The sequence below is a fragment of the Dromiciops gliroides genome, chromosome 1 (genome assembly GCF_019393635.1).
Source record: "Dromiciops gliroides isolate mDroGli1 chromosome 1, mDroGli1.pri, whole genome shotgun sequence".
Taxonomy (NCBI): domain Eukaryota; kingdom Metazoa; phylum Chordata; class Mammalia; order Microbiotheria; family Microbiotheriidae; genus Dromiciops; species Dromiciops gliroides.
Window position 1 is genome coordinate 585,236,519 of NC_057861.1, and position 22,150 is coordinate 585,258,668.

The 22,150-nt window shown below is 38.9% G+C and overlaps 1 pseudogene; it reads left to right on the top strand.

Moving 5' to 3' along the window:
* LOC122752178 overlaps positions 1–22,150 on the top strand; it is an 86,473-nt pseudogene that overhangs the window by 16,465 nt on the left and 47,858 nt on the right.

A 22,150-nucleotide genomic window follows, 5' to 3' on the forward strand; every position in this document is an offset into this window, starting at 1 on the left:
ATTTTTCAATTTCATTTTTTCTTTTAATCAAGTTTTCTTGTACAAAATGACAAATATGGCAATGTTTTATATAATTATACATGTATAATCCACATCTGATTGTTTTCCACCTCAGGAAAGGGAGAGGGGAGGGAGGGAAAGAGGAATACAAATTGGAACCCAAAATTATAATTTAAAATGTTTATTACAAAAAAAGAATATATATGCAGACAAATGATGATGCTGCCATTATAGAATTATACTTCTTGTATCTGTCTTTAGATGTCTGTGAAAGATTTAGGGTACAAATTCTTAGGGATCCTGAGGGTTGGGGTCTTTAGGTCCTAGTCCTGAGACCAGCTTTATTGTGAAACGGGATCCCTCTCTCAATAAACCTATTTTCTTTGGCTTGGAGACTTTTTTTTCTTCATCTAATACTTTTGCAAAAGGGAGATTAGGTTAGATCAATCACCCAATCCATTAGTCAGCCTTTATTAAGCCCCTATTAGATTCTGGGTGCTTTGCTAGGCACAGAATATACAAAGACAAAAATTAAACCATGTCTGTCCTTTAGGAGCTTATGTTGTATCAAAGAAGACAATGTGTACCAGAATATGTATATGCAAAATAGATACAAATTGACCTATGAAGTCACCTTCAACTCTGAGATTTTAGTATTTCTCATTGAAACATCACTCCACCCAACAGAAATGTCTATTATCCATCATTCCCTGATGTCCATAATAATGACTCTGAGATAAGGAAAAGTCTCAAAGAGCCTCTGGAAACATCAAAGAAAAAATAAAATATGTTCCTTCTAGTTTGTGTTTTAAGCATATTCTAATTCTAAGGTGTTTTTTATTAACTCCATCAATTTTATATATATATGTGTGTGTATGTATGTATGTATGTATATATATATATATATATGATAATGCTCAAATTGGCAAGATGTTTTGATAAGCCAGAATATGCTATCCAAGAAAAAATTTGCTTTTTAAATTTTTAACAAGAATGATTTTCAAGTTAGAGGCAGGGGTGAAAAAGGTTCTTTGCTTGTAAAAAAGAATCCAGGCAAATCTAACATAAATCCTTCTGGCTTCAGTGCAAACCTATTTCCTTGGTTCTCTCCTTTGTGAAGAAAAATCTGTGGCCACCAACTGTTCTCAAACAATTTCTTCGCTTTAACCTGAATTACCCACCATCCTCTTTCCCCATCATCCTCCCCACAAAAAAAATGGGTCAGGTTGGTGTAAAGATTTCAAAACATTTGAAACACCTCCCTCCTTGGTTAGGGAAAGAGAGTGGTAAAATTTGCTATATCTCAAAAACTAGGCAGTTCAGCAATTTCTTAAGAGTCTACTGGGGGCAGCTAGCTGACACAGTGGATAAAGCACAGGCGCTGGATTCAGGAGGCCCTGAATTCAAATCTGACCTCAGACACTTGACAATTACTAGCTGTGTGACCCTGGGCAAGCTACTTAACCCTCATTGCCCAACAAAACAAACAAAAAAAGAGTCTGCTATGTGCCAGGCACTGTCCTAGGCTGGGGGCAGGGGTGGGAGGGCACAGTATAAAGACAAAAAACAGTCCCTGCCCCAAAGTATAGGCACAATGGTGGGAAATTCACTGGATTTGGAGTTAGAAGGCATGGGCTTAAACTTGGGCTCTTAGATTTGTCAGCTATGTAATCTTCACACAGTGGATTGAGCACTGGCCCTGGAGTCTGGGGCCATCTCTATTCATTCTGATATATATCTTGATACTGGACCCAGATAGCTCTGGGGGAGACGGTGAGGTTGGTAACCTTTCACAGCTTTCTGTCATTTAAATCCAATTCAGTGCAAGTCATGACATCACCCCAATATCATGGTCCTCTTTGAGAACGAAAAACAAACAATAATCCTGGGCAAGTTAACCTCTCTAAGCCAGTTTTTTCATCTCCAAAATGAAGGGGAATCCATTATCCTTTAGGATAGTGAAATAGGATGGAGTTGGAAATTTCTGTGAGCAAATTCTAATTTCAGTTTTCCCCTTCCCTATAACTAGTATTCAATATGAATTGCCAAAACATCATTCTTCCCTCCAACTCCCACCCTGGAAGTAAGAGCCCTCATGTATCCATGCTTCACATTTTCACCCTCCAATGTCAGAAAGAAAACAATTACTTGAAAACCTGTTCATGAAACAAATCCTCTGAAGAAGTCAAAGGGCAGAGTCACCTTATTATTATTTGTACAACAGATGTACCTAATCTGAAGGGAAGCACTGAGGTCCACGAACAGAAGACTTTTAATTGAAAAATCTGACAGATACTCCCTGGAGTAGGTTTTTATTCTTCCACAATATAAGAAGATTGTTCAAAACCATGTCAAAATCTCATTTCCAATAATTCCACACATTGAGATAAAGGAGTTATCCAAAGGGTCGTGTTGGAATCTAAATGAATTTTTCAAGTTATTATTTCTTTGAGGTCTGTCAGCTTTTACATCGTGAAGCTCTGAGACTAAGGGAAGAGAAAAAGGCAGGCCAGGGTTATGTGAGATGTGTGTGTGTGTGTGTGTGTGTGTGTGTGTGTGTGTGTGTGTGAGAGAGAGACAGACAGACAGAGACAGACAGAGACAGAGACACAGACAGACAGAGACAGACAGAGACACAGACAGAGACACAGAAAGACAGAGACAGACAGACAGAGACAGAGAGGGAAGGAAGGAAGGAAGGTTATTTTGCTACAAAAGGAAGGAAGGAAGAAAGGAGGGAAAGGATGAAGAACTTGAAATAATTTAGGAAATCTCTTTTGAAATCTTTTTAAAGTTTTTGAGAAAGATAGTAATACTAAAAATTGCAAGGCATAAAGACTCAATACTACTTACCTCCTAGCTACCACCTTCTTCCCACCATTACTTTATTATACAGAGGCAAATTTAAAAACATGGTTAATAATGTTGGCCTCCTATTCCCAGGGAGCCACCACCATAGTGGGCTTGTTCTGAAAGCCAGTCCTCTATACTCTACTTCTTAAAACAACAATAAATTTGGTTTCGAGGTCTAATTTGACTTCAGTATTTCAAGGCATTTAAGGGATGTCTGGAAGGGTCATTCTTTCTCTTCCCTCTTTTTTTTTTTAAATCCCAAAGACAGTTTTATAGTCAGTGTTAGCCTGACAAAGTAGAGGTGGTATCACCTCAAAGAATGGACCCAAAGTACTCTTCCACATAGAGGAAGAATAATGTAATAGTGAGAACACTAGACTAGGTATTAGCATAACCTGAGTCCAAATATCATTTCTGATATTTACCAGCTATAACCTAGGGCAAATAATTTCACCACTAGGTACTTCAAACAATTCCTTAGAATAGTTGGGTCTCCATTGGTGGATTGGATCTAGAGAATTCATACGCTGGGACCTGTACTTGATTCAAAAAGTCCAGCTCTAATCATGTCACTCTCCTGCTCAAACACCTTCAGTGCCTCCTCTTTGCCTAATAAGAAAAAATATCCAAACTCCTTAGGCTGGCATTTGACACCCTCTAAAGTCTGGTCCCAAACTACTTTTCTAACTTTGTCTCACATTATTCTTTTTTATGAACATTATGCTGCAAAAACTGACAGCATAGTATGGGGATAATGAGCTAGCCTTGGGGTAAGAAATATTTAAATTGAAGCCATTTCTCTTACACATTCTTATCATATACCTGCCTTATTCATAGAGTGGATAGGGATCAATTGGAGGTTTCACTACTATAGAGAACTCCCAAATGAGGTGGGACCTCTCCCAATGCAGGTCAGCAGCTTATACTTTCAGCTGCCTAGAACAGTCAGAGGTTGTCAGAGTTACACAGCCAGTACATGTCCAAGGTAAGACTTGAAGCCAGATCTTCCTGGCTTTGTGTCTGGCTATGTACTACACCATTCTGCCTCTTGAGTATATGCAGCAAGTCTTTAGCAAAATTTTTGTAGAACTATTGAAGCTCAGAGCTAGAAAGGGATTCTTTCTCTTGACGAATATGATGGTATTCCATAGACATGCACCATGTCCTTAAGTCATGTGTGTCATTGATTATAAGGGGAAACTGGAAGATGATGTGGTTGGGTCAGAGAATTCATTCCTGCCATTGAACATATAACTCAAGGTGTGTGCCCCACTAACAGTGAATCAGTAGCATTATCTATGTAAATAAAGTATATTGTGGTAGTGTCATATATATATATATATAAAATATATATATATATAATCCTTATGGTAGTTCATCCTCATCCTAGTTTTAATTCATAAATTCATAGAGTTTATTTAGATCAAGAGGTGGAAGGGAATTTAGAAGTTATCTACTCCTGTGGTGTCAAACTCAAATAGAAACTAAATGGTACATAAGGATCCCTATAAGCCCCTTATTGACTTAGAAAACCACATATAAATATTATATATAGTCTATTGTATTTTTATTTATTTTGTTAAATATTTCCCCATTACATCTTAAGCTGATCCTTCCCAATGCTGCAGCCCAATGTGACAGAACTCTGTGATTTACTTCATTTTCCCATTTTATAGAAGAGGACACTAAGACACAAAGAATTAAAATAATTTGGCCAAAGTCACACAGGTAGTAAATGGCATATCCCTCATATGAGCCATGGTCCTCTGGCATTGGCTCAGGAGTCACAGGAGCTAAGGTTAAATCCTGCCTCTGATGTTTACTATCTATGTGACCTTGGAAAAGTCACTCACTAGGCTTCAGCTTCCTTAGGTGGTCTGTGAGGTCCCTTCCCCTTCTTGATCAATTCTCCTGTGGTTTCCAATCCAATCCTGGTTGCACTAAACCGTGCTGCTTCTCAATTCAATGTGTTTTCATTCCACTTACACAAATAAATTCAGACTCAATTTCAGCTAACTGCCATGTCAGCCTGCTAGCCCCTTCCCCTTAGGTCTTCAAAGGCTCTTCTTAATAGGCTACATATATCATTCCAAATATAAGATGAAAAATGAATAGAGCCAAACAAATTGGAACCAATAAGTCTACTTGACACTGACAAGATTCACCTAAGTTTCAGGGTTTTTTTTCTTATAATTATTTTTTCAAATGAATCAAATACCAGGATATGTTCCTTAATTGTCTCTGCCTTGGTGCCTTCCACACATGCACTAGTGTCACAAAGTCTGTACCTTCTTGGTTCCTTCTCTTTGTAAATATTCCATTCTCTTGTCTGCTCATGAGCACACATTAGCTTTTCCTGATGGCACTGATTCTTAGAACCCATAAGCTCTTCAGGAATTTGCTTGTCATTTTAAACATAATAAAAGAAAATATGAACTTTGCATTTAACCTTTAACCAAAGGTTATCTGGCTCAGAGATAGCTATGTACTTTCCTTTCACCTCATCTCCCCCCAACTCCCATGGCTGCCCTCCTCAAACCCTGTACCAATGAGCAGCCAAACTTCTTCTCTGCTCTTAGTGTATATTAGGGTATATAATTCAGCCCACGTTTTCTGAATGCCCATTGTCTCATATTTAGACACTGTTAGATAATGTGGGTCTCCTATCTTCACCCAACTTGGTGAATTTTATTCATTTATGTACCATGTATACATGGAAATTATACCCTGCAATGGCTATTTGCTACAAAAGCCAGTTTACAAAAAAAAATGATTAAGCACCTATTAGGCCGTTAAGGAATAGAGTAGCATATTCATCTCATATATAAACTAGTTTCATGACTATGGGTACGTCTTCCCACCACTTCTCTAAAATGAATTGTCCAATGCCACTAACAAAAAAGCTCCAGGAAAACTCAAAACCCCCTGAGCCATCCTGTCAAAATAAGCCCCTTTCCTGCCAGTGGAGAATTTAAATATCCATTTGCAGTCCATTGTCCAGGACTCTTTTCTCCCCTCCGTAGCTTGGATTAGCACCAATCCCCAGGTCCAGGCTCCTCCTCCCTTGCCCAAAGCCTAGTTCCAATTGACATATATAAGGGAAAACTTGCCAAACTTTACTGGTTTGGAGAGAGGGTACATGATTACCCTTGGTGCTATACCAGGGTGCTTCATTCCAACTAGGTCCCAGTTGGCCTGACCCAGTTCCATCTTTCTCCCTGACTGCCTTCCATTTTGTGAGTATTTCCACTTGATAAAGTTGGATTGCTTTGGTATCTTGTGAGATAGTATCTTGTAAGATGACTCTGATACATGTTTTTATGATAATGGGTAAATCATTTGTCCTCTCAATACTGCTTTAAGGTGAAATACTAATCTGTATAAGTGAAGGGAGTTTCCTCACACCAATGAAATCTGACATGTGGTACCCCAAACAAAAGCCCTATAGAAGTCATGGTGCAAGGCACTGGACATACAGAGACAAAAATGGTACTGTCCTTGTCCTCAAGGACTTTACAATCTACTAAAGATCATAACATCATAGATTCAGTGCTGGAAAGTGTTTTTGAGGTCATTGGGTCCAAACCTCTCATTTTACAGATGAGAAAACTGAGACTCAGAGGGTTTAAATGAGTTGCCCAAAGTCACATAACTAGTAAGCAACTATGGCAGGATTTAAACAGTTCTTCCTGACCCCAAGCCCAGAACAATGTATAACACTGCCTTAAGGAGGATAAAACATATATGTAAATAAGTATAACACAAGGTAGAGTGTGATGGGAGAAAGAAGAGGGCCAGTACTTTTTCCATATGGTAAGGAAGGAAGGAAGGAAGGAAGGAAGGAAGGAAGGAAGGAAGGAAGGAAGGAAGGAAGGAAGGAAGGAAGGAAGGAAGGAAGGGAGGAAGGGAGGGAGGGAGGGAGGGAGGGAGGGAGGGAGGGAGGGAGGGAGGGAGGGAGGAAAGAAAGAAAGAAAGAAAGAAAGAAAGAAAGAAAGAAAGAAAGAAAGAAAGAAATAAAGAAAGAAAGAAAGAAACAGCGGAGGGAGGGAGGGAAGGAAGGGAGAGAAGAAAGGAAGAAAGCAAATATTTATTAGCTACTCACCAGGCTATGTTCTAAGTACTGAGGATACAAATACAAGAAAAAAGAAATATAATCCCTTCCCTTAAGGAGTTTACATTCTAATGAAGGAAGACCATCCGTGGAAGGAAGTTGAAAGGGGAGGGGACAGAGAATAGAAGGTGCCTAATGCAGGGGCAATGATTTTGAAGCCTAGAAATTCAGGAATAGGCAAAGGGGAAGTGAATGAAAGCTGGCTAGTCTGGGCCCCTCCATAAGAATCGAAGGACTCACCAATAGGAAAAAGGCCAACCCTATAGGAGGAGTATTCCAGGATGAGAATCATTTTTGACTTTGTAGTCCTGAACATCTTGAACAGAGATGTGAGAGGAATGAAGGCTGACCAGCCTCAACCCCTACACAAAATGAAGGGCACAGGAGGAAGTCATCAATAGGAGAAGGAGATCAGCCTGGCAAAAGGCTATTCCAGGGTGAAAAGACCAAAATAATAGATAGCTGGGAGAAAAACTGACATAATAGCACTGTAAAAAATGAACAACTTTGAAAGGCTTGAGAAAATTGATCGATGTGATGACCAACCATAATTCCAGAGAACCCATGATGAAGCATACCACCCACCCTCAAAGAAGTGATGGACCCAGTGTTTAGAATGAGGCATATATTTTTGTATGTAGGAAATGTATGCGTGTGTATGTGTATGCATATTTAAAATTTTTAATTTCATTTAATTTTTTCCCAAATTACATGGAAATACAAATTTTGACATCAATTTTTTTAAAGCTCTGTGTTCCAAATTCTCTTCCTCCCCTCCCCCCCGCCCCAGAACTCAAGAAATTCAATATAAGTTATACATGAGTAGTCACACAAAACATTTCCACATTAGCCAGGTTGTGAAAGAAAACAGACAAAAACAAAACTTCTGATAAAGGAACTAATAAAAAATATGCTTCAATCTGTATTCAGACACCTTCAGTTCTCTCTCTGTAGATGGACTGCATTTTTCATAAGACCTTCAGAGTTGTCTTAGATCATTATGCATATTTTTATTATATTTTTTCAATCAGCAAAAATCTGCCTTCTCCCCCTCCTATCTTAACCCTCCTCTCCAATTGAGAATGAAAGAAAAATAAAATGATGTTTTAAATATATAATCAGGCAAAACAAATTTCCATGTCCAAAATATAATAGATGATAGATAGATAAATATGTATGCAAATATATACACACATGTACATACATGTTTACACATATATTTGGTGGGTAGCATGTTTGTGTATATAGCTAGCATGTTTCTGGACCCCTGGAAGTTGGTCATTACACTGATTAGTTCCTAATTCTTGCAAATTTGTTTTTCTTAGCTATATTGTTGTCATAAATTTTTCTTTTGGTTCTGTTCTCTTATCTGAAACTATGCCCTTTATCATTTCTTACAGCACAATAGTATTCCACTGTAATTATATACAACTTGTTCAACTATTCACTAATTGATGGGCATCCCCCCAAAAAAGATTCCCAGTCTTTGCCAACTCAAAAGAGCTGCAAATATTTTTGTACATCTTCAGATAGAGTTTGTTTTGCTTAATCTACCCTCCCTTTAACTCATCTTTTTTCCCTTTTCCCTCCTATTTCCTTGTTCAGTGAAATGTATTTTCTATACCAAAACTGAATATTATGTGTGCATGTGTCTGTGTGTAATCTCCCTTCCTTTGACTAGTTCAGATGAGAGTGACAATCAAGTCCAACTCCTCCCCCACAACCCCTTTCTCTTTTTTGTATAGACATGTACTTCCTGGTTATGTGAAATTATTTTCCCTAAACTTCAAATGATAGGGTTCGGAGGGGATACATCTACCATCTCCCCATATTTTAATATAAGCAGTTTATCCTTGCTTAATCCTTTATCACTATTCATTCATGTTTACCTTTTTATGTTTCCTCTGATTCTTGTGTTTGAACTTCAATGTTTCTATATAACTCTGGTTTTCATCAGTAATGCTCAGAAGTCCTCTGTTTTATTAAGGATCTATATTTTCCCCTACAGGGTTATATTCAGTTTCGTTGGGAAAGTTATTCTTGGATTTGAGCCTATGTCTTTTGCCTTCTGGAATATTGTATTACCAGCTCTCTGCTCCTTTATACTAATGGTTGCTGAATTGTGTGTGATCCTGAATGTGGCTCCTTAGTGGTTGAATTTTTTCTTTCTGGTTTCATACAGTATTTTTTTTTCTTTGATCTGAGAACTTTGGATTTTGGTTATAATGTTCTTGGAAATTTTCATTTTGGACTGGTTGATTCTATTTTCACTTTGCCCTTTGGTTCTAAGATATCTGGGCAGTTTTCTTTTAAGATTTCTTGAAATATTACATCTAGGATGCTTTTTTATCATAGCATTCAGGTATTCCAATGATTTTTAAATTTTTCTTCCTCCTTGATTTGTTTTCTAGGGCAGTTGGAGTCTTTAGCTTCTATTTGGCCCATTCAAATTTTCAGAGAATTTGTTGCTTGGGCAAAATTTTGTGCCTCTTATGAAAGCTGTTAGCTCCCTTTCTAATTCTTTCCTCTATACCTCTCACTTATTTTACAATTTGATGTTCTCATTTAATTTATAAGAACATTTAAAACTCTTTTTGAAAGTCTTGCTTTATATCTTCAAGGAATTCTAGTTGAATTTGTGTCCATTCTGTATTTTACTTTGAAGTTTTGCTTATATGTCTTGGAGTCATTCTCTTCTAGGTTTATGTCTTGAATGTCCCTGTCACCATAATATTTTATGGTGGGATTCTTTTTTTTGTTTGCTCATTGTCCAGCCTACTTTCTAATTTCAGACTTGGTGTTAGACCTATATTCTGTGTACTTCTGGAAGAAAGGTCTGGGCTGATCATGTTGCTGCTTTCTGGAAGGTCTTGAGTTTGAGCTTTCCCTGTTTCTCTCCTAGGATGAGAGATACACAGTTCCTGCTTGTATCTAGACCACTACTCCTAGATGCAAGATGTAAGTCCCCTCCTCATTCTGGATCTGTGACCTAGAACTAAGTAGTTGACAACTGTGATGTCATTTGGCACCTTTCCTTGCACTCTGCACAAGATCTCTATTCAACCTGGGGCCTCTTCCCATCCATAGCTTCTCCCTGTGGCAGAAAGCCCTATGTAGATAGACTGTAGATAGACCTGGACAGACCCTGTTCCCAGTGTCTACAGTCTTATCTCCTTTTGCTGACTTGGGCTAGAAAAATGACTCACTGTGGATTTGTTTTTCTTGGATTTCCTGTTCAAGATTCTATCTGATACAATGTAGGAGTATGAATAGAGTGATACAAGTGAATATTTTGGGTTTCTTGCAGCAAGATCTATGGAAGTACACCAACTAAAATGGTAAATCCATCACCATTATTCTCATCAAATGAGATAATATATGTAAAGTCCTTTGAAAACATTAAAGTTCTCTCTCTATATATATATATTAGTTGTTGTTATGATTATTCTTCCCCTCACCTCCATCAACACCATGAGCTCTAAGGTAAAGGAATTTATATAGGCCTGGCCTATAGATGAACAAAAATAATAATTAGTGAAAATATAATGATCTACCTTTTAAAGAGGAGGAAACTGAGTGGTCAAAGTGATGAAATCTGGATCATATGACAACCAAGAGATAGAACAGTAACACTCTGAAACCAAGTGAAAATAGGTGGTTACTTCTATGTTATGATTTGAGAAAACCAGGTCCACACTGCCACCAGCCTTCAATCAAGCACACCCCAACCAAAAAACAAAAACAAACAAAAAGAAAAGTAAGTCCCTTATTAATGCTTAAATTTCACCATTAGTAATTTATTCCTTTGGTTTAAGTATCACTTTCACCTTGTGATCATCTCTCTCTCTCTCTCTCTCTCTCTCTCTCTTTTTTTTTTTTTTTTTTGGCAGGGCAATGAGGGTTAAGTGACTTGCCCAGGTTCACACAGCTAGTAAGTGTCAAGTGTCTGAGGCCAGATTTGAACTCAGGTCCTCCTGAATTCAGGGCTGGTGCTTTATCTACTGCACCACCTACCTGTCTGTGATCATCTCTTTAAAAGCCTTGGTCATATCACTTCTATACTCCAGCCTCAGTTCCCTCATTTATAAAATGAGAGGATTGGACTGGATGACCTCTAAGGTCCCATTTAGCTCTAAGTCTGTGAGTAAGTTCCTGAGACATTGGTGTGAATATGTTTATTATCAATGTTTTCCTTAGTGCCAGAAAAGATTCAGGGAACAGAGGCTATTGGATACCTGCTAGGGTAGAGAATGAAGAAAAGTGACAAGGGAGGACACAAATGGGAGAGATGGATATGTAAATGTTGAAGAACAACTTTTTTTTACCCATGACTAGTCTTTCTGTTTAAAACCCACATCTCCTGATCAGTGCAGACTGTAATCAAAAACCAAGTAAGAAGAAATAGCAGTCATAATGACACTGTTCAGGCTGTGTTTGCCAAAGTACCAGCAGGCTCAGAGGGAGTCAACTAAATACAAGGTAGACTGTGTCACATAAGGGCCTCAGGGTACCAAAAAACCCTGCAAAATCTCATTCCATTTACCCTTAGGAATCCTAACAATTCAGGTGGTTTCCAATGGCAGAGATATTGAAACAACTGAAATGGTCAAGGTCAGACATGAAGCAGTACATTCCTGTTCTCATCAAGGAGACCTCTGGGGTTATGATGTCTTAACTTTGCTAGCTGGCCAGACCGAAGGAGATGAGAGAATTATGTTGTTGGGAATTCTTGGCATTTCCCAAATGCCAGCCTCCTCACTCATGATACATTGCAGCCTATAAAACTAAGACTCTGCACTGGGCAGAATCACAAGGGAAACCTCAGCTGCACAAAGGACGTGGCGAGTGGAATTCATTATATCCTTCCATGCGTGAATAAAAGGGAGACCTGAATGACCTGAGAGAAGTGATAGACTGGGACAAGAGTGGTATAGGGGAAAGAGCATTGCAGGCAAGAGACCCAGGTTCTAATCTTACCTCTGATGCTTAACTGTGGACAAGACATTTAACTCCATGGGTTCCATTTTTCTCATCTATGTAATGAGGGGTTAGAATTAGAAGGCTTCTGAGATCTCTTCTAGCTCCAGACCTCTGACCCTATGACCAGCTTCCTTGATCAATGCTGTTATATCACTTAGTCAGGTCCACTATTTCCACAAAATTGAGTCATTTTGTGGTCCCCAGTACTTCTATGCAACTTGAAATATTGCTTTTTGGCAGGCTTTAGCATATCCGCATCCACCTCAACCAGGGACAGGATTCACCTGCAGGTTTTAAAATGGTTTATGATTAACACTTGTGGGCCCAGAGCCATGCCTACACACACCAGCAGGTAGTATTAGTTATGGATGAGAATACTCTTCCATGCAATCAGGTTTCAATCACACAAACTAACCCTACTCCTTAACTATTGGACTCTGGTCCTCTTCAAGTGTCTTGACCAAAAGCAACTGTTCTCTGACTTAACTGATCTCCCTAGACTTTACCACTCACATATTAAATCCTATAGTATTTGCTAGACTAGCAGGTCAATCTGGGATTCACAACTATGGATTTTATTTGATACATGAATTTGGATGGGAAAAATTATACTTTAAAATTATAAATTAAGTACATAAAATTATATTTTTCTTTTCACTAACTTCTAACTGAAATTTAGTATTTCCTTCAACTGTGAATGTAAGGAACAAATATTGTTCTGAGAAGGGATGCATGGGTTTCACCAGTCTGCCAAAGGAGTCCATGATGCCAAGGAATTTGAGAACCTCTGTACTAGACCCTGTACTCCTTAGATGGATTCCTCATTCTGGATGCTCCTAGACAATCCTATTCCCTTGCTACCCATAACCTAGAAGAAGAACTATCTTTTGCAACAGAGGAAATGTCCATTGGAATAAACATAAGTGTTAGGGACACTTTTCTTATCATTAGAGCAGGTGCAGAGAGTCAGATGGTAGAGGTGATGGAAGGCAGGCCTTGAAGTGAGAAAGACCCAGGTTCAAGTCTGCATCCGATAGTAGTGGATAGCTTAAACAGTCAATAAGCATTTATTAAGTGCTTTCTATGTACCAGGCACTGTGCTAAGTGCTGAAGTGACCTTGGACAAGAAACTTAACTTCTCAGTACCCCAGACAACTCCTTTGAGATTGTAAGGAGAAGGATAAGGGAAAGGATTAGACCTCTGATTTCATAGATGTAGAGAACACTCAGATAATGAAGATTCAGTGTGGAACCTTCTCCACAAATTACACAGCCTTTGAGTGTTGCTTAAAGTACTGAGGTTAAGGAAAGAATAGCTGCTAGCGAGCATTGGCAGAGGAAGTCTCCAAACCCTGGAATTCCTTGCAGTAATGAAATCATAAGCCAGTTAAGTAGCCTTAAATTGCATGCAGAGCAAGTGTCAATCTGCATTGGTGGAGAGACTTATATACTTGGTAGTTCCCTGTACCTGAACTCAGAAGTACAGTTCAAATAAAAGGTGTGTATTTATGTATAAATTTACTTATATCAATGCACCGCGTGTAGGTATACAGAGGGTATATATGTGTGTGCAAGTGTGTGTGTGTGTGTGTGTAGAGGAGTGTATGCATATTCTTCTTTGGAAGGACTAGATCTGTGATTAAATTAGCATAAAGAAATGCCCAGTGAGGAAACTCCCTTTACCCCTACATACACATATATACACTATCCATGTAGATATGTATACTGGTGCATGTATATTCCTAAATGTAGACATGCCTATCTATGCATATTTTATATATATATATATATATATATATATATATACACACACACACATGTATGTATATATACACACATATATGTATATACACACACATATATGTATATATACACACATATGTATATATACACAATATAAAGTATATATACTTTATAATTATCTCATTTTAATAGAAATGTATGCAAATGTACATAAATATATATGTTATAAAGCAAGTACTGATTTTCATATATATAATTTTAGGTTTGAAATCATAGATCAAGTTCAGATCAGGACCTGTTCTACAACACATCTGGGTAGATATGTAAATTGATACAAATGTATGTGCGTGTGTATACACATATGTATACATCATTTTAATGATTAAATCATAGATCAACTTCATATCAGCTCCTGTTCTATAACATATATATGTGTGTGTGTGTATATATATATATCCATATGTATGCACACATATACATATATGTATACATATACAAGTGAGTTTTCCATTTGGTCTCCCCTGCTCTTTGTTCCCTAAATATATTCCATGTATGAAAATCAGCATCTGCTTTACAACATATATATTTATATACATTTATATTCAAATGAGATAATAATTATAAAGTTCTTAGTACAGTGCCTGACATAGTAAGTGCTATATAAATTTTAATATTATTATAATTATTTATATATATATACACTTACAAATGCACATGTGTGTATACTGGACATATTATAAAAAACATGTTACAAAGCAGATGTTAATATGTCTCAACTATTATTTCATCTGTAAAAGAAAGAGAGCCAGACAGAGACAGAGACAGAGAGAAGAAGAAAGGGGAGAGAAAGAGAAAGGGAGGGAGAAAGAAAATGAGGGAGAGAGATAGAAAGAGAGAAAAAAGAAAGGGAGAAAGAAATGGAGAGATAAGGAAAGAGATAGAGAGGGAGAGAAGGAAAGGGGGAGATGGGGGGGGAAGGTAAATTGAAAATCAGATCAGTCATTTTGACTTCTTGCCAATAACTCAGGCTTGGAGAGTGATGGGACTAGATAAAAGGAAGTTTCTAAATCATCTATGACTTTCATTCTCATCAATGTCCATGCCTGTCCTTTTATCAGAGGTTCCTCAGACTTGCCTATTTTGTATCCTTAATAACAAACACCCAAGGATCAGGTAAAATCCAAGACTTAGTCTTAGGTGAGACAATTTCCTTGTTTCCATGGTTCTGACCTCACAAAGAGCCAAAGGTGGGTTTGGGTGGCCAATTTAGATGTTATATCTCAAAGTGTCTGAATTAAAGGAGATTTGGGCAAGAGGTCATTGCAGAGAAGGTCTTAATTAGGCAGTATGAATCAAAATTGCCTTACTAAAAGAAAAGTAGTTCATTGACTAAAAATGAACCAAGATCCTCATTAAAGACTTGAACCCTCTTCTTACAGATCCCTAGAAAGGGGAACATGAAGAAAGAATCTTTGAATAAGAAATGACTGTTTTCTCCCTAAAAGCCCCCCTCCCCCCAAAAAGGAATATAAAGAAATGGCCTTGGGGCATTTTCATGCCTTTTTCTCATAAAATAATTTCCTATTCTAAATCATCTGATAATAACACAAAAGTGGAGGTAGGGAGGTGGGGAAGACTTCAAAAAGGAATGGAAAGGGGTGTAACGACTGGAATGACGCCACCTGCTGGAGACTTACTGTAGAAGACTTCCGCCCATGAAGCGAAGGTCTTTGAGGACAAGACCAGGAGTCTTTTCTTTGGCATCAGGAAGTGACAGTGGGAGGAAGAAGGAAGAGAGTAGCGCTCTGTCTGACGCTCTTTCCTTTGGACTCTGGTGGAGAAGGGAGCTAGAAATGCGCTCTCCCTTTAATAGATAGGAATCTAGGCCTTTCTCTCTCTTTACCAAATTCTTATTCTCCTTAATAAATGCTTAAAAGTCTAACTCTTGCTAAAGTTTATAATTTTTTGGCGACCACTCATTAGATATTTTAGACAGACTAGCTAGAATTTTAGCCCTTAACAGATGGCTGACCCGGAAGAGGAAAGCTGAACCTCGCTTCTGATCTTTCGGTTGGGTAAGAAATTTCCCCTACCCTATCCCTTTAAATCCGAAGTACTGCTGAATTGCCAGGTGTTTTCCCTTTAAATTTTTTCAAATGGACCTTTTAAAGTCCCTAATTACCCTATTTTTGATTTTAGTCTGTTTAACCAGACAAATGGGGGATAAGATGATGTTAATGCTTTGTTTTTGTGGATTTTCTATTTTTATTTTTATTTTTGTTAGAAGAGCCAGCAAGGTGCTCAGACAAGGGACTATCTCCCCCTCTCTAAGCCATGCTTTTTTCAGAGAAACCTCAAGCACTCCGGTATTTTTTTAAAATTCTAATGTTGAGAGATTCTCTAATTTTGCATGCCTGGAGGCAACGACCCACCCTCTAGAAGCTTTTAATCCCCTAGCGCCTGGAGGCAAAATGGGGGAAGAAGAATCCAGGCCTGAGTTCAAAATCAAGTCTGATTCAAATTGCCCTGGTCCCTCCCCTCCTCTCCAGACCCCACCCTCTACTCCTCCCATGGCCAAGCCCATTGATTCCCCTGCCAGGGAAGTCCAGAGATCTAATGCTCATGCGCAACTTTCTCTAACTACATTTGCAGCTTCAGGCTCAGCCCTTCCCCAGCCTGGCTGTGCTTCTGAGACAACCCTATAAATTCCAGATATGCTCGTTTTGTTCATAATTTTGCTAACCTGCTTTTGTCTTTAATTAGTAATCTTATAAAGCATTTGTATGGTGAAAAGACTGACAGACAATATAGAGGGGTTAAAGAAGAAAGACTTAAGCTGAATAAGAATGACAATCATCATTATAGTTCAAGACTCCACTTCTTTTGCCATGGAAGGGTATAGCACAGTGGATAAAAACACTGGCCCTGGATTCAAGAGGACCTGAGTTCAAATCTGGCCTCAGACACTTGACACTTACTAGCTGTGTGACCCTGGGCAAGTCACTTAACACTCATTGCCCTGCCCCCCCCCCAAAAAAAGGAATGGAAATGAATTACTACTAACTCAGCAATCCTCACTTTACTTAAATAGCTTCCATTTCTGCTCTAGCCACTAAGAAGTTAATCATTTTCTTCAAGAATTCTGTTTTTCTATCTAGGCCCAATTTGACTCATTATCTCCCTGTCAACCAATAGAATGAGAATCAGCCATTGTTACCATTTTAGTTGTATTCTGAATATAATCTGGAAGGGAGAATGCCACTAGAGAAATCACCTTGTCTATCCATCACCAATGCATTTGAGGCAATCCTCTATACCTCAGTTTGTTGTCAAGCTATCTCCCCTGCACAGACTATGCTCTCTTCCCTGCCCTTCCTTGGCAAATCAATTCAACTCTACACTTATATCCCTTGCCTCCCTGTTCATCCTGAAGAAGATGCAATGCCAAACCCCAACCTTGGGTTATTTTCACCATCTACTTCCTCTACTCCCATTCATGTGATGCTGAAGGGACTTGGAGGAAATCTAGAAATTGTGCTGATTAGGTCTATTGCAAATGTATGTTACATAATCTAAATTGGGCCCTCACTACAGCAAGGTAATTTTTTAGACCTTCCTAGTGCATTTCCTATCCTCCAGCCTTCCATAGAATTCCCACCTTTACTCCCTCAGCTAAGGATTTTACCTCATACTCTACCAAGGACAACTGAGGCTGTTAAGAGCTCCCTCTTCTCCCCTCTTCCTTATCTCATCACTCATACATATTCTCCCCTTATCTCCTCTTTCATTCCTAAAGTTGCCCTTCTTCTTGCCCTTTGGCCATGCTCCTTTGATTCCATCCAAACTCATATTCTTCAGTAGATTTCTCCAACTTTCATCCCAATTCTCTTGCTAATCTTCAATCTCTCTATTGGTTCCAATTTTCCCTTCAAGCTATCTTCATGTTTCTCTCCTCCTCTTCTTGGCTAAATTCCTTGAGAAATTTGTCTACAATAGGAACCCCATTTCTTCTCTTCTCACTTCCCAAACCTGTGCAATCTGGCATTATTCAACTGAAACTGCTTTCTCTGAAATTGCCAAATCTAGTGGCCTTTTCTTATCAGGTCTTTCTTCATCACTCTGCATTCTCTGTCATTGATCGCTTACTCCTGGATACTCTCTTCTAATTTTCATTCTACCTCTCTGATGTTTCCTTCTTAGTTACCTTTGCTGAATCTTCATCCAGATCATGTCCACTAATGTCCACTATGTTATGGTCCCTTTTCTCTTTTTTTTGCTCTATAGCAGGGTTCAGCAAACTACAGCCTATGGGCTAAATTTTGCCTGTCACCTTTTTTGTGTGGCCCGTGAGCTAAAATAGTTTTTACATTTTTAAAACGTGAGGTCCATGTTTTACATTAGTTCACATGCATAACTGATATCATATTGCTTGATTTCTCAGTGAGTAGGGGGAAGGGCTGGAAAGAGGGAGAAAATTTGGAACTCAAAATGGAAAATAATGAATGTTAAAATTTAATAAATTTAAAATGTGGGCTAGATTTGGCCCATAGGCCATAGTTTGCCAACCCTCTACCAAAGCTTCTTAAACTATCAATTGTGACCCCATGTGGGATCATATAACTGAATGTGGGGGTTGCAAAAAAAATTTGCAACAGTAAAAGGTTATTTATACCTATTTTATATACCTATATACCTGCAATCACATGAAAATTTCTCAGACAAAAACGGGTCATGAGTGGACAAAGTTTAAAAAGCCCTGCCCTATACTATTTTACTTGGTGATCTTCAGCCCACATGGGTTCAATTTTCATCTTTATACAGATGATTCCTAAATCTATATTTCCAGACCTAGTGTCTCTCCTGTGCTCTGGTCCTCATTTTAACTGCCTTTTGGACATCTTCAACTGGATGTCCCAAGGACATCTAAAGTTCAACATATTCAAAACAAAAATCATTATCTGTCCTCCCCCCAAAATCTTCATGCACACAGTAATCTGGGCTTAAAACATTAGTGGCATCCTTGACCTCCATTAGGTCACCTTACATACCTAATCTGTTGTCAGGCCTTGTCATTTCTACCTTTACCACCTCTCATTCTCACCACCACATTCTCTTCTCTCTACTCACATAACTAGCATCTCAGTGAAGGTTCTCATCACCTAGTGCCTGGACTACTGCAATAGTCTTCTAGTTCATCCCTTGTCTTCAAATCTCTTCCCACTTCGATCCCATCTCTACTCAGGTACCATTGTTATTTGTCTAAAACACAGGTCTGACCTTGTCACCTCCATATTCAAGAAACTCCAGTGGCTTCATATAACTTTAAGGATCAAATATAAATTCCTGTGTTTGGCTTTGAAAGACCTTCATGAACTGTGGATGGCCGAGCTGGAGGTGCTGCTGCTGATTTTCCCTAGGGGTTGCTGTAAGTGCCACAGAGACTGAGCTAGGGTGGCATATAACAGTGGGCAGTGATATCTTTGAAGCTTCTGTGCTCAGGGTCTTTCAGCTACTTTTATTATGTCCCATTTAAGATAAGAAACAAATTTAAAATACCACCTAAAGTTGGCCTGCCTATTGGATTCTCTTTGCCCAATTGGGTGAGGAGAGAATGGACAGAAGACATAAAGAAAATCCAGGAAGGTCAATGAGAAGCTGAGTGAAAAGTTGTCAGATCCAAAGTGAATTCCAAGAGTGGCCCAGAAAGTGACACACTGCCTGACAATAATGCTACCTCCCATTAACCCCATCATTGCCAGCTTACAGCATAATATTCTCAACCCCAATCCCCAACCTGTGTCAGCAGCAGTGCCATAAAACAAAAAGTTCTCAGCCTACCCCACACAAAGCCAGACTTCAACTCCACTGACTTCAAATGTGAAGAGAACCCATTTGATAACAAAGAATTTTAAAATATTGAGAAAGAAGAACTGAGAAACATTCTCATTGGTACAACTACACCTACTGTGTCCCAGATCTTACACAATAACTTCCCCAAAGGAGGCTCTGGGTCTGTGTTACAAGACCAAGAAGTCTTGGCATCCCTAGAATGGGCTGCACTATATTTTAAACCCTTTCACAAACCCAATGGCTTTATCACTTAACCACACTCAGGTAACTATGAAAAGATGTTACTGTCTTCCAAAGTGTCCCTCCCCCTCACTGCTGTGAGCAATATCAAGCTTCTTTCCTTCCCCAAACTTGACTCAGGTGCAATGAGCAAAAAACAGAAAAACATGCAAGCACTTTTTACACCACTGCCTACCTCTTCAATGGCACTTTCTTGAATTCCCTAAAGCTTTGCTCCCAAAACAATGCTAGAAAGCTCAGTGGACACCTTGGGGTAGGATTTTCAGCTTTAAATATGGACTGGGCCAAGGAGACGCAAGCACTATCCCCACCATCCCAGATGCCCTCGTCTATTTTGTCAGTGTGTATAGAAGGGTCATCACCTCCAAAGACAATGTCACACCTTTATGTATCCTATGATCTAGTAACATTGGCCTTTTTGCTATTCCTCACGTGTTTAACTCTATCTCCCAACTTCATGCCTTTTCTTTCTTTCTTTTTTTTTTTTTTTGGTGGGGCAATGAGGGTTAAGTGACTTGCCCAGGGTTACACAGCTAGTAAGTGTCAAGTGTCTGAGGCTGGATTTGAACTCAAGTCTTCCTGAATCCAGGGCCGGTGCTTTATCCACTGAGCCACCTAGCTTTCCCCCTTCATGCCTTTTCAATAGCTGATTCCCATATCTGGGATGCTTTCCCTCCTCACCACTACTTCTTAGCTTCCCTTCAGATTCAACTCAAATCCTATCTTCTTTAGGAAGATTTTGCTAGTACTCCAAATGGCTAGTGCCTTCCTGCTGGGTTTATTTTTCATTTATGCTGTATATCTGGTCTAAGTGCTGAGTTATTTCTATGTTCTATTTTCTATTAGAATACAAACTCCTTGAGAACAGGAACTCTGTTTTTGCCATTCTTTGTAGCTGCATCTGGTAACATAGTGGCTAGCACATAATAGCACTTTAAGAAATCCTTTTTGACTGAATCCCTTCCACAGCTTCTCTGTACCCCTAAAGTATAGTTTATCTCCTGCTTCTGTCACTTTCAATTTCTGTCTCAGTTTCTGTTTCTTGTCAGTTCCCACCTCCTTCAATGCTCTTCTAGATCTCTCTTTGATTCCTGGCAGGTGATGGTCATATCACTGCAGAGCTGTCAGCTCTCCCTCTGTCTCACTGTTCTCTGAAACCTGCTGCTCAGTTCTCACCCTACTTGCTAATCTCGACCGTTTGGCTCTACTCCAATAGGTGGCGCTCATCATCTCTTTGCTTTCTTGATCCTCGACTCTTGCTTGGCTCAACACTCTCAATAGTTTAGCACATCATTTTCTGTATTTTGGTTTTCCTCTTGAAAACAAGACTTGTTTGTTTTTGTTTTTCAGATGACCAACTCAAATCTGTCCTTAGAAATTTACTAGCTATGTGATGATGGGCAAGTCACTTGACTTGTTTATTTTCTAATCTGTAAAAAAAGGGAATAATAACACCTACTTCCTATGGTTAGTGTGTGGATAAAATGAAATAATATATAAAGCACCTTGCAAACCTTTAAGTGCTATATTCATGCCAGCTATTGTTATTCTTGTTGTTAATGGTGGTGTCCTTAGTCTCAAAACTCACACAGTAGGATTTGATATTAAGTGAAGGAATGTGAGGGAACTTCTCCTTTTGCCAGCCCAAGAAGTTTTTGTTTCTAATTGAATGCTCGTTTATGATGTCACTGGTACCTGTCTCCTTTCTTTTTTCAGTGTCCCAGGAGGTACATCTATTCATTTCAGCACCTCTTACTGGAGCAAAGGAATGCTGTTCCTTCTTCCCTAATTGTTCCTCCTCACTTATCTTCCTTTTGGAAGATAGATCAAGTTATTCAAGGTATGGGGATGCTTCTGGAAGGGAACAGAAATAGTGCTATTTTCTTCCAATGTGGGTATCTGGTCATCAGGATAAGGAACTTATCTTTACCACAGTAGTTTTTACCATTTAAAAGGTAAAATGGAGTATTGCGCTGATCAGCCACTCATTTGGAAGCTAGAAGCATACAGATTCTGGGGGCAGCTAGGTGACACAGTCGATAAAGCGCCAGCCCTGGATTCAGGAGGACCTGAGTTCAAATCCAGCCTCCGACACTTGACACTTACTAGCTGTGTGACCCTTGGCAAGTCACTTAACCCTCATTGCCACCCCCCCCAAATAAAGAAGTATGCAGGTTCTGCCACTAAAGGTATCAGAGAAACTCTGCATTTAAGGTAAAGGAGCTAGGTGATAGCCAATATACTCTAAGCAATATGGATTAGATCTACCACTTTTTCTAAAAAAGGAGCCAGCTAGGACCTTCCACCTTGGTTTAGGGAAATGAAATAAATCTTCTGGGGGTGGGGAGAAATAAGATGATGAGATAGTGTAGA